At 37.7% G+C, this 14,532-nt stretch overlaps 1 pseudogene across 1 annotated transcript; it reads right to left on the reverse strand.

Annotated features, from left to right (window-relative positions):
• Positions 1-10,549: 10,549 nt before the first annotated feature.
• Positions 10,550-14,009, reverse strand: LOC149535728 (pentatricopeptide repeat-containing protein At2g13600 pseudogene; annotated as a pseudogene). Its single transcript, XR_016356800.1, has one exon. The product of XR_016356800.1 is annotated as a pentatricopeptide repeat-containing protein At2g13600 pseudogene (transcript).
• Between the last annotated feature and the right edge of the window lie 523 nt (positions 14,010-14,532).

The raw sequence follows: 14,532 nt of genomic DNA on the forward strand, positions 1-14,532 counted from the left end.
TTGCTTGATCTTTCACAACTAGCATAGAATACGAGCTGCACTTCATCCACATCATTTATTTTGCCTACTCTCATATATAGGCTTTTCTTACAAAGCACTACATTTCACATCAGCCAATTTCACTATGTCTTAATGCATGAACTGTCACTTGTCAAATCCCCTCTTTCATGCCTTTTATCTTTCAGAATTACATCTATCAGTGATTTTATATGTTTCAAACCAACATAAAATGATAGTTTCCAAATTGCATTTGTTTTCTTGTAAAGGAATAATATCCGTCATTTCTTTAATATAAATTCTCCACGTGCATTCAGAATATTGAGGATGGCATGCATTTAGTCCATTGTATTACTTTTCCAAACTCTGAATATCATTTCCAAATGAACAAGCATTTCTAGAAGTTGTTTCAAATAAATTTGGAGTTGTACCAGAGGGCCATGGTGTAGGAAGGATATATGCACATTTGGAAGAGGCCATCTATAAAAACAACAATTTGAGCACATAGCAAGGTGTCCTTCCTTTTCCAATCTTTCAAACTTATTGCAAAAGTCTTTGTAGGTCGACCACACCTGAATCCAAGTTCCATCATCTATCAAGTCCAAGAATTTTAGTTCACCCTTCTCATCCACCACGACTCGCCCAGTCCACTCTACACTAGACCAATAAGGAACACTATTGTTATAGAACATCAACATTTGCGTCTTTCTTGGAGACGTGTGCATTTGCAGAAGCATTTTGTATAACCCCAATTATTAGTTTGTAGGCAGTGTTTGAGATCAAAAAACTACTCAGAAATGAGAGGCGTGATACTAAATAAAGCACAATCACAAATATTTCACAATGCCACTGCAAATATAAGCTGCTACAACAAGTAAATATAGCCTCAACAAGATTAAAGAAAGAATAACAGTCTATGATCCAATGCACTAGTTTTTAATTGTCCATCAACAAATTCATTTGGAAGGAGGTGGTTGACTGAAGTAAGTCACAATATTGGAGGAGCATAAGCAACATGCAAAGCTGGATATAGTCCAAAACATGATGTAGGGCCTGTAAGGAGAACACAAGCCTAAGATCCCAAGAGATGAAGAACATATCCTTTCACAAGTCTATGGCCGAAAATGAGTCACGATCAAACAATAAGAGCTTTGTTGACAATAATGTAGTTACCACGACACTCCATATTTGTTCAGATCTCCACATAAATTGTCTCATATGTCTTTATTGCCTGCTATGATACCATATTAAAGATCCCAGGATTTGGATATGCTGTAACTTGTAACAACACTGTAGATTGTTTATGTGTATTTCAAGTTACCTTTCAAAGCATGTCTTAGTAGAGACCTGTCTGTTTAACTAGCATTAGTTATCAATAACATTTGCATTTTGTCATGATTAAGAGTATGATAATAACTTGTTTATAAGGGACATATTTGCTTCTTTGGAGACTTTTTGTAATGTCCCCACCTAAGACAATCAAGAAAAAAAAAGATTGCACAAGTTTTAGATAAGAAGATTGTTAATACTCATCAAGATGACAGATAACACATGGCTAATAGAAACGGAAGCAGTTTGAGGACAAGAACTTGCAAGAACTGTGTTCTTTTCAGCTAAAGGAGAATGATGTACGAGTTTTTGGTGGCCTTTTAAAAATTTGGTACTTTTATTTATATTTTTTGAAAATTATTATTTTTAATGACTTCAAAATATTGTTTCCAATTTCGAAGGTTAATTGGCAGTTCATTTGATCTTAGTTTTAGGAAGCTTCATGGAAAGATTCAACTTTTTATGAATTGTTTTTTCTTAGTTTTAGGAAGCTTCATGGAAAGATTCAACTTTTTATGAATTGTTTTTTAGAAATCACCAAACATGGTGGAAAACTAATTTTGTGAAAATTTACCAAAACATGTGAATTTTCAGTTTTTTTAATTAAAGTGATATTTTCTCTCATTATAGCAGCAAAGTTTGAAGAAAAATAAAGAAGTAATTAGAATTCTAAAATTTGTGTCTTTTCTTTTATCTTATGTTTCACTTAATTTTTGTAAGAATTTCAGCTACATCATTGATCCTTTTAGTTTGTTTGTTCCATCAATGTTTGATATACTCTTTCAAATATCACACTTGTTTCTTGTACCCTTTCTTCTTTTCAACTTCTATACTCAATATTTTACTTATTTATTTGCAATAATCTCAATATGTTCTAAGATATTTTCAATAGTCTCGGTTATTTGTTTGCAAGTTCTTCCTTCTTTAGGATAAATGTTGATCTTCAGTTCTTTGGGCATCATCTTCTTGATCTTGCTCTTGATTTGCTGTTAGTTAGAATCATGTCTTCGTTTGGGACACCAACCAGACCTTCTTTGAGAGCATCATAAATATCAATCATTCAATCCTCATCTTCTCTTAGTGGAGGAGAATTTACTTCTTTCTCACCTTCTCTTAAGGGAGAATAAGTCTGACATATACTATCCTCTGTCTCAACTACAATGAGGTGATTTCTTTATTCTTGGCTGGAATTATTTTCTCCAAAATAGCACTTTCTTTTCATGGAGGTGCACTCAATTTTTACTTCTTGGATGAAGGCTCTTGATTTAGTATTGCTTTCCCTTTTGTGTCTTTGGCTTTTGAAACTTTATCATTGTTCTCTCTTCTTGCCACTTTCACCCTTTGTCTACCACTGACCTCTTGTGGCTGCTTGGCTGCCTTATACAGACTACCCTTTGATTAATTTTGAGCCATATGATGTCACAATTGAATTGATTTTCCTAGAGCAGGGCTGATAGAGATTTTAGGTTGCCTGGACAAGCATTTCCATGGTCAGTTCGGGATCTGACCTGTTCTTGGACATGATCCAAGTTGTCGTCACTTGGACTCTTACACCTTTCCTTGCTGCAAAATCATCCCTTTTGCATTACTACTTTCATTCTCACACCTGAAATCAACCTCACTTGATTGAAAATTAATTGTTTTGTTTGAGTTTCAGAGCAAGATTTGAAATTACGTCACATTTTTTTGCATCGATATGATCTTGGTGATTTGTGAAGGGAGCCTTTATAAGCTGGGATAAAACTTAATATGCTTAAAGAAGCCCGTACTTAGGCTAGAAACCAATATGAAACCAGCATGTGGCTCTATTTGGGGGCAGGATTTTCAGGAAGCTTGGACAAAAATGAAAGAGGGGGTTGGGTTCCGACCTCCCCTTAGACAACCCTGTACAAGATGAGGCGGGAATTCAAACTCTTCTTGGACAGGCTCCAAGTCATCTACCCTTAAACCTTCACTTGTTTCTACATCAAAATCACTTTACTTCACATATCACTATAATGCATATGTGTTGAAAGTAAGTTGTAGACCCAAAAACTAATTAACAATAGAAACAGAACAGAACAATAACAAGATCAGAAAAAAAAAAAGAACTGAAACAGAGACACCAAAATTATAGTGGTTCATCCAGATATTCTGGATTACATCCACATTACAAGCAGGGCCAATATCTCTATTAGAAATAAATCTTGATACAATGATACAGCAGCTCTCAGCTCATAGCATATATAAATGCATTCAAGCATCTCCGAAAATCAAGGAGGAGCAGTTACAATCAACGGTGATTGGGCTTCACAAAGAATCTCTGCAGAACCATTACAATCTCCCACTTGAAGTCCAATCAGCGCTAAAAGATGAGCTGCTTAGAGATATCCCCCACTTGGTGCTTATGGCTACGTCGTCACAATGCCGAGAGAAGCTCTACAGAATTCAAACTTCTCTCGAGATACAACTTTGGTGAACATATCAGCCGAATTGACCGTTGTGTCAATCTTCTCTAACTTTAATCTTCCCTCTTCAAGAGCATGACGAATGAAGTGAAATCTGGTTTCTATATGCTTGGAACGACTGTGGAAGGTTGAATTGTGGGCCAAATAGATGGGACTCCTGCTGTCTGAAAACAAAGTAAAAGTGGATTGTTTAAATCCCAACTCTCCAAACAATCGTTGTAACCATATCAGCTCTTTTGCGCCCTCCATGAGAGCAATGTATTTAGCCTCGGTAGAGGAAAGAGCAACAATTGGTTGCTTTCGAGAAGTACAGCTAATTGTTGCCCCGGCTAATGTAGGTACGCTCTAATACCACTGACAAAGTACGGCTCTGATACCACTGACGAAGGGCCACACCACCCTTACCAACTCACAACCAAGAATGCAACAAGATCTCTCAAGATCCAATCCAAACCCAAGCTAGTCCAGATCCACACTCTAGTAGAAACCTCTAAGATCTCAACTTGTGCTCGCAAGCCATCAAGCAACCTCCTTGTTTCTAAACCGCAGTCATTACCTCTTCTCACAAACTTAATCCAAGATCCAAGTGTAAACTGCCTCACATTCGACGCTCTATCTACACACTCACAAGTCCATCACAATCCTGCTGTAAATTGCCTCACATTCGACGCTCTATCCATAGACTTAAGAAAACTCACTCTTCACTTCCTCCTTCTCATTCACACCTTGAAGCCTTCCAAGCTTTCCAAGCTTCACCTTCCACAACATTCACCTTTCCAAGCTTTCCTTCCAAAGCTTCTACTTCCCAAGCTACTCCTTCTCAAGCTTCTCCAAGCTTCTACTCCTCAAGCTTCCCCTTGAGCTTGATTTAGAAATGCTCATATGCCTTGCTTAAATAGGCACTTACCACCCCATGCATGACTTATCCACAACCTTCTACACTTCCACAACTTTCTACAATATTCATAACTTTCTAGAATTCTACCCACACACCTCGATAAATGGAATGACAACCATTTATTTTTTATTTTTTCTATTATGCCACCTATGCACTTCGAAAATAGAAATCCTCTTTTTCTTTCTTTTCTCCTTTTTTTTTAATTTTTTATTATTTCTCCTCTAATTTTCATCACTTTCTCTCACCTCCAGATTTATTTTTTTTTTTATTTTTTTTTTTCAATAATGTTCCCATGCAAGATGCTCCTGCATCACCAGAAAACTTAAACACATAGCCTGTTGTTGATCTTCGTTTATTTAAATCTCCAGCCATATCAGCATTAGCATATCTGCAGATGTAAGGAGATTTACTGTTAAAACATAAAACATGAGAGGAAGTGCCTCTCAAATACCGAAGAATCCATTGAACTGCTTGCCAATGAGTTTTTCCAAGATTACTCATAAAACCACTCACAACTCCCACTGCATGAGCAATATCCGGACGTGTGCTAACCATGGCATACATTAGACTCCCAGCTGCTGAAGAATAGGGAATACCAACCATCGCATGTTTTTCTTCCGGAGTAGAAGGACACAACTTAGAAGATAATTTAAAATGATCAGCCAATGGAGTGGCAACTGATTTGGCATTGGACATATTGAATTTTTCTAAAACTTTAAGAATGTATTTTTCTTGAGATAATCTGAGTTCTCTTTTATGCCTATCATAGATGATATCCATCCCAAGAATCCTCTTCGCTGCCCCTAAATCTTTCATGGCAAAACGAAGAGACAAGTGTGTCTTCAGCTCATGAATGACTCTCATACTGTTACTAGCAGTCAACATATCATCAACATATAATAATAAGATCACGAACTCGCCAGTCGGAAGCCTTTTGTGGTATACACATGGGTCTGATTTGCAGCGGGTAAAGCCTTGCTGAGTCATAAAATTATCAAACTTCAAGTACCATTGACAAGGAGCTTGTTTCAGCCCATAAAGACTCCTCTTTAATTTGCAAACTAAATGTTCCTGCCCCTGTTTGATGAAGCCTTCCGGCTGTTCCATATATAATTCTTCATCAATATCCCCACGTAGAAATGCAGTTTTGACATCAAGTTGCTCAAGCTCGAGGTCCCATGCTGTGGCCATGCCAAGTACCAAACGAATTGTTTGCATTTTCACCACTGGAGAAAAAATTTCATTGAAATCCACGCCCTATTTTTGAGCAAATCCCTTCACTACTAATCTTGCCCTGTATCTTTTTTGACCTCCGTCTTCCTCTTTGATGCGATAGACCCACTTATTTTTCAATGCTTTACGATTTGCTGGAAGTGAAACCAAATCCCAGGTTTGGTTTGAGTTTAAAGACTCAATTTCATCCCGCATTGCATCCATCCAGAACACTGAATTAATATCAGAACATGCTTGTTTATAAGTTTGGGGCTCTGCCTGATCAGAACAGAGAGAAAATAACAGCTCATAGTCATCAAGTTTCCTGGGACGTTTCTTCTCTCTTGTAGACCGCCTTAAATTAATATTGTGTAGTGTGGGAACCTCTGGATTTGCAGCCTCTATATTTGAAAAATTTTGTTTTTCAGCCTCTGTGTTTGCAGTAACTGGTAACGGTAGGGTAGTAGACGTCATAGTTGGCACAGGAGGCTGGTGAGACAGCGTATTTGGCAGGGGATTTAAAATGACTTCGACACTAGATTGGGGATGCAGAGGTGACTCTACCAACGGGTGAGGAGAAGTAGTGTGTAGCGCACATGGTGGGGGTGACTGTATATAAATCGCAGGGTCTACATCCTCCGCAGCAACATGGGTAACGACTAATGGCATGGTGTGGGGAACTGGCAGGGGTTGCGATGGGAATAGAGAAGCCTCTTTTTCAAATGTGGGTTGACCTGTGTGCGTGGAGGTGAGGGGAGGAGTTTGTTGAAACAGGGAACATGGCAATGGAGTAGTAAGAGATGAACTTACATTTCCTGAAGGCATACCAATAGTGGAGGGATGGAATGTAACGCGAGGAGAACGTGGAACAGTATTGCCATTATCTGATAAATCAAAGTTAATAAAATCATCAGAATTAGACCTCTGATTACTCAAACCTGAGAATACTTTCTCATTAAATACAACATCCCTGCTCCGTATTACTTTCTGAGTGATTGAATCCCATAACCGATAACCAAATTGATCTTCACCATACCCAAAAAATATACAATGTTTAGATTTAAAATCCAATTTCGTTCGCTGTTCTTTAGGAACATGAACATATGCATCACACCCAAAAACTCGTAAATGAGAATAGGAAATCCTCTTACCAGTCCACCGTTCTTCTGGAATGTCAAAATCTAAACGTGACGAAGGAGCTCTGTTTATTAAATAGACCGTTGTATTACAGGCCTCTGCCCAGAATTCTTTCCCCAAACCAGCATTTGATAACATACATCGAGCTCTTTCTAAAAAGTCTGATTCAACCTCTCAGCTGCACCGTTTTCTTGAGGTGTATACGGGACTGTTTTAATCCTTCGAATACCATTATCTGCACAAAAATTGTCAAACTCCGTAGAAAAAAACTCACCACCATTGTCTGTTAATAAGCATTTTATTTTTCTTCCAATCTGATTTTCCACCATAGCCTTAAAAACTTTAAATTTTGAAAAAACTTCGGATTTGTTATTTAGCATATAAATCCAAACTTTTCGAGTGAAATCATCAAGAAATGTGACAAAATATTTAGCACCACCAAGAGATGTTACCTCCGTAGGACCAAAAACATCAGAATGAACAAGTTCTAATTGAGAAGATTTCTTCTCATGACCTATCCTTATAAAGATGGTGCGATTTTGTTTGCCATAAAGGCAATGCTCACATAACTGTAAATCAACCAATTTTAGACCCGGAAGTTGGTCTCTACGAAGCATAACTTCAAGACCTGTTTTGCTCATATGACCGAGCCTCTTATGCCAAAGTTCAGCATTACTATCCACAACCGCCATGGCTGCTCCTACTTCACCATGACACTCTAATGTGTACAAACTTCCAGTTTTCTGCCCTTTTGCTAAAATTAATTCACCTTTTGACACTTTCCATGAACCTAAATCAAAACTAACATTGCAGCCTTGTGTATATAACTGACTAACAAAAATCAGATTACGCTTAAGTGTAGGTACATGCCTAACATCTTTTAAAATCCATTTGCTCCCATTTCTCAATGACAATAAAATGTCCCCTTTTCCACTATGTCACATTCTTTATTATCCCCAAGAAAAACTTTACCGAACATACCTTCTTGGTAATTCATGAAAACACTCCGACATGGAGTTGCATGAAATGAGGCACCGGAATCAAGGACCCACGAATTTGAATTTGTGTCACCAACTGCAAGTACCAAAGCTTCATCAGTTGCAGCATTAACTCCATCATTTATGACTTTATTTTGAGCCTTCTTGTAATGCCAACACTGCTTCTTTGAGTGCCCTGGATTTCCACAAAACCAGCAAGACCCATTTCTTCCTCTCGATTTGGAGTGATGACTCAATCTTCCTCTTGCGTTACTATAATTATTATTATTTCTTCCTCTCTCTCGACTTCTACCTCTATTGCTGGTGCTCACAACTGTAAGAGCATCACCGGAAGAGGGTTCTTGATGCTTCCTCCGCATGTCTTCACTAAGAAGTGTGGCTGCAACTTCATCGAATTTCAATTTGGTCTTGGCTGCAACTGAAGTGCTCACAGCCATTACTACACCTTCCCAGCTGTTCGGAAGTGAACATAATAAAAGAATAGCTTTGATTTCATCATCTAATGGCATACCAACTGAAATGAGTTGACTGGCCAATGTATTAAACTCATTCAGATGATTCGACATTACTCCCCCTTCTTTCATTTTCAGATTATATAGCTTCTTCATTATAAAAACTTCATTCGAAGCAGAAGGTATCTCATACAATGAAGATAATTTCTCAACTAACTCTTTAGTTGTCTTCTCAACTGAAATGTTAAACAACACGTTACTTGAGAGTGCCAAGAAAATTGTTGCCCTTGCTTTCAAATCCAGTTTTTCCCAGTCTTCGTCTGACAATGATCCTTTTCCCTTTGTCTTACCAAGCAACGCAGGTTGTAAATCTTGCTTGATGAGCAAAGACTCTATCTGCACTTTCCATAGCCCAAAGTTTTGCCCAGAAAACTTTTCAATCTTCCATTTTTCTGCTTCATCCTTGGTGCCTGCAAAAAAACCTCACCGATTTCCAAAAAAAATCAAACGAGCTTAACCAAGCTCTGATACCAATTGTTGAAAGTTGCAGACCCAAAAACTAATTAACAACAGAAACAAAACAAAACAATAACAAGATGAGAAAAAAAAAGAACAGAAACAGAGACACCAAAATTATAGTGGTTCATCCAGATATTCTGGATTACATCCACATTACAAGCAGGGCCAATATCTCTATTAGAAATAAATCTTGATACAATGATACAGCAGCTCTCAGCTCATAGCATAGATAAATGCATTCAAGCATCTCCGAGAATCAAGGAGGAGCAGTTACAATCAACGGTGATTGGGCTTCACAAAGAATCTCTGCAAAACCGTTACAATATGTTGGTAGGTCTCTATTTCCATAGACTTATAACGCTGTCTGAACTTGTTTAGACCTTACATGAGTAATATTGATTTGGAGAGCAACAAGGGGCAGATCTGTTGTTTGAAGAGTTTGTGGCCTTATTCTCCACAGAACGAACTGTATATGCTCAGAATATTGATCAAAACTGAGTAGATAATTCATCGCGACCAGAAGCCCTTTGGACGCTTCCAGGAAGCCATCCAAAGGCTCCTGGATGCGTCTGGGAAGACGCATCCAAGAGCCTGTGGATGGCTTCCTGGAAACGTCCACAGGGCTTCCAAATGCATTCAGCACCCATCTGCATCAACATCCACCTCCAGCTTCCAGAAGGCTGCATCAATATCTAAGCTTAATCTAAAATGAAACAAATCATGTGATGCGAAATCAAGAAACCAATAAAACATGACTTAGTGCTCGAGTATTAGTCTCACTTTTTTGGGCCTCTTTGGACACCTTGACAAAAATAGGGATTGATATGAAATTTTCCACAAGATTTTGAGAAGCTCAAAATGAGGGTGCTCAACTATTGGATTCTCTCCCCTAGACTTCATTGGACCAATCAACCCTCTAAATAAACTGTAGCTAGATTCATTATAATTGATATATGATATATTACCAAATAGGCCAAATTGGAACCTACAAAGGATTGTATAGAAAATAATGCCACCAAATTCATATATAAAAATATCATCAATAGATTTGGATGTTCCTTAAGCATAATTAGTGATCGAGGAAACTATTTTGACAATAATCTTAAAACCGATTAGTAGTTTCATGATAACTCATAATATAGTAAACCATACCATCTCCGGGCCAATGAGGTCATTTGAAGCCCCTAATAAAATTATAGGCACTATACTGATTAAAATGTGGCATAGCAATAGAACGGATTGAGATATAAAAATAATTGCAGTGTTATGGGCATATCAAGCTACCTACAAGAGATCCACAAAGTTTACTCCGTTTGAATTAGTTTATGGGATGGTTGCTACCCTGCCCTTAAATTCTATGTTACACAATTTTTGTATTTTCCAGTAATTGAAGAACTGAAGAACTGGAGAAATCAGACGAGGGTAGATTTCCAGTAATCTATCATCAAAATTGAAAAAGACGACAAAAAGCATTGCATGACAAAGCTTTATTACTCGAAACATTCAAGAAAGACGACATGATTCTCGCCTACAATACTAAATTCAAAAAGCAAAGTAAACTAAAAGTCGATTGGCTAAGGCCAAACTATATTGATGATATCCGACAATCTGGAGTTGTACAAATTCGAAACTGGATGGAACATAATCACAATGCTATGTTAATGGAGCAAGATTGAAGCATTACCATCAACCAACGGATAACTTCTTTCGATTCCAATTTCTTGACAAGATATAATTTTCAAGAGGGAATGATGTTAGCTATTCCACAAAGAGGGTTGTGAAGAAACATCTGAAATTTGTTACGGTTTTTGTTGGCCACCTGTAAGCATGAATGTAAACATTTGAAATTTCTAACCATGTATGAAATTTCTCATGTTTCTTGTTGGCCAACCATCCGTCCATTTACTTTAAGTATTCCTCTCCTTTTTCCTTTCATTCCGAGTATGTGCAGGTTTCCTGGAAACAGTTCAGTGTAAATACTTCCATGGTACCATTAAACATGGCTTTATCAAATAACCCATTAGTATACTATAGGAAGTGATGTGTAATACTTATTATTGATCCAATTTTTTTAGAACTCAAATGTATGGTATAGAATTCCAAACGCTGGATACCATTTTTAAAACTGAAAATAAGACCTGATCCCAAATTTATCACTGCAGGTCTGACAGAGTGCATCTTGCCACAGTGCAGGAATATGTTTACAGATTGCTTCACTTGGTGTCACAACTTTTTTCCCAAATAACATTGTCCTTGCCTGAAATGATGGGAACTTATTCCCATCTCTCACAACAATTTGTCCTCCAACAATCTGGAGATGAAACTTATTTTGCAATGTGGAAGACAACACACTTGAATTTCGTGAGGACTTTATTGGTTGTTTCAGGAGTCTTTTAATGTTGCTTGTAGTTTCTAGATTTGATTATGTGACAATTTCAATTGCCAAGTTCTCACTGTTGTAACAAAGTTATAATTCTCGCTCCTTCACATCATTCAGTACAGGTCTTGAATCTGGAAACAACCTTCTCCCTTCACTTATAAAGAGAATTTCTCCAATTTTGCTTAGATCTCCTTTATCCGTTGGTGTGATCTGTCTCCAACACAAAAAGCATGAACCATTTTACGGTCTTCAATCCAACTACATCCAGGTGTCTTGTTAATTCCTCTATCTTTCATCAATCTCCTGACCATTTGAGCCTCATCCCACCTACCCAACTCCGCATAGATGTTTGAAAGAAGAACATAAGTAGAAGTATTTTTAGGATCCAGCTCGAAAATTAGAGTTGCTGTTAATTTCCCTAGTCCTAAATTTTTATGTGCTTTACAAACACCAAGCAAACATGTCCATACAACCACCACAGGTTTGATTGGCATTTTGATGATAAAGTTTAAAGTCCCCTCAAGATAACCAGCACGGCCAAGAAGGTCAACCATGCGCACATAATGATCAAGCGCAGGATTAATACAATAAGAGGCACCCATGGCATTGAAGTACTTACAACCCTCTTCAACCAAACCTGCATGGCTGCACGATAATAAAACCGAAGCAAAGCTTACATGGTCAGGGGATGCCCCAGAGTGCTTCATAAGCTCAAAGAGTTCAAGAGCATTTTGGCAAAAGCCATTTTGTGCAAACCCAGCAATCATAGCATTCCATGAGATCACATTTTTCTGAGGTGTTGTGTCAAACATTTCGCGAGCCTTATTTATGCTTCCACATTTCGCATACATGTCTACCAAGGCATTTGCAACTATATCTGACAAAAATCCACCTTTGATTATGCTTTGATGAATGCACATACCCTGTTCCAGAGCTCCCATTTTGGCACAGGCTGGAAGAACACTGGAAAAGGTTGTGGAGTCTGGGTTTACACCTCCTAATAGCATTTGCTTAAAAATTTCCAAAGCCCTTTCCACATATCCATTTTGTGCATATCCTGCAACCATTGCAGTCCACGAGACAACATTTCTTTGAGGCATTTTCTCAAACAATCCCCATGCTTTGTTTATATTTCCAAATTTTGTATACATATCTACCAGCGCATTTGCGACTGGAATATCTGACGATAATCCCCTCTCCACTATGCTTCGATGGAAATCCACCCCATGTTCTAAAGCTCCCATTTTGGCACAGACTGGGAGAATGCTGGCGAAGGTCGTTGAATCTGGTTTTGCATCTGCCAATTGCATTTGCTTGAAAGTTTCGAAAGCTTTTTCAACAAATCCATTTTGTGCATATCCTCCAATCATTGCATTCCACGAGATCACATTTCTTTGAGGCATTGCTTCGAATAACCTCGAAGCCTCATCAAGAGCACAATTTTGTGCATATCCTGCAATCATGGAATTCCATGAGACAACATTTTTTTCTACAATTAGATTAAACAGGTTACGTGCCTTGTGTATGCTTCCACATTTTGAATACATATCTAACAAAGCATTTGCAACTATAACATCGGACAAACATCCTCTTTCCATTATGCTTTGATGGATGTTCACACCGTGTTCTAAAGCTCCCATTTTCGCACAGGCCGGGAGGACACTGGCAAAGGTTGTGGAGTCTGGCATTACACCTGCCAATTGCATTTGCTTGAAAGTTTCCAAGGCCTTCTCAGCAAACCCATTTTGTGCATATCCTGCAACCATTGCAGTCCATGAGACCACATCTTTCTCAGGCATTTCTCTGAAAACCCTTGAAGCCTCGCAAATAACACCATTTTGTGCATATCCTGCAATCATGGCATTCCATGAAACCCTATTTTTGTTAGGCATTATATCAAATAGTTCACGTGCCTTGTCTACGCTTCCACATTTTGCGTACATATCTACCAGACCATTTGCCACTACTTCATCTGACAAAAAGCCCCGTTCAATGACACTATGATGGATGTCTATGCCCTGTTCCAAAGCTCTTACCTTGGCGCATGCTGGTAGTACAGTGGCAAAAGTGAACTGATCGGGTTGGACACTTGTTTGTTGCATTTGGTGAAACAGTCTCAGTGCCTCATACGGGAGTCTGTGTCTCCTATACGCTGCGATAATAATATTCCATGAGAAGACATCTCGCTCGGTCATTTGGTCAAATACTCTGCGTGCATTCACTAATCCCCCGCATTTGTCATACATGTGTACAAGGGTGTCTTGTAAAAGCTTGTGTCTGCCAAACTTAAATTCTCTTTCATTGATGTGAGCGTGTATTCGCTTTCCCTCTGAAAGGGCTTTCTTGGAAATGCAGCTCTGCAATAGTTGAAGATATGTGCCAGAATTAACAGGTGGGTTGTGTGTGGTAAGCAAAACGTGCAAAGCCTCTTTCGGCCGACCCTCTCTACATAATGTTCTGAGATTGAGATTGGGGATGGATGGCATTGACATTTATGTAAGAATTGCAGCACTGGAAATGTGCATCATTGGTAAATCTACTCTCGCTGGAATGAGATTGAAACTCTGTTATCGTCTTCGTCCTCAAATAGAATTTACTTCTATCTGTGAATGCCAATTTAACAAGAGCTCGAGGAGTCGTCCCTGCATATTGTGAAAAGAATAAAGAGAAAAAAATATTAGAATATTCTTTAAGAGGGAAAATGTGGAAGTTTATTGTCACTCAAATCAAGATAGTGCATTTGCTTTTTAGAATTCTAGTATTTGAATAAAATATGACATGTGATTTTCAAAATACTTAGGTTCATCCTTAAATTTTAATTTCGTATGAGTTATCAATGTCTTATATGTAAGTAATCATAGTTTTAAAACTTTTGTAGATAAAAGTTTAGTTAATTGGTATGTTTCACTTTTATTCTTTGGGTTTCTCTAATTAAAGTACAATTAAACCATGGTATCATGGACCCATATTTATGAAAATATATGCTTAGTATCTATCTTATTTCTTTATGATGTAATAGTTCATTATCATAATAAGTATTGACATCATTAAATATTAAATATTAAGGTTGAAAATTTGTAATAATAAAAATAAATATTAAATTATCTCATTAGTCATAGCATTCTTGACATAAAACATTTATTTTTAAAAATTTAATTAATTT

The sequence above is a fragment of the Cupressus sempervirens genome, chromosome 10 (assembly GCF_028749045.1).
Source record: "Cupressus sempervirens isolate cs-2001-9-10 chromosome 10, ASM2874904v1, whole genome shotgun sequence".
In the NCBI taxonomy this organism is placed as follows: domain Eukaryota; kingdom Viridiplantae; phylum Streptophyta; class Pinopsida; order Cupressales; family Cupressaceae; genus Cupressus; species Cupressus sempervirens.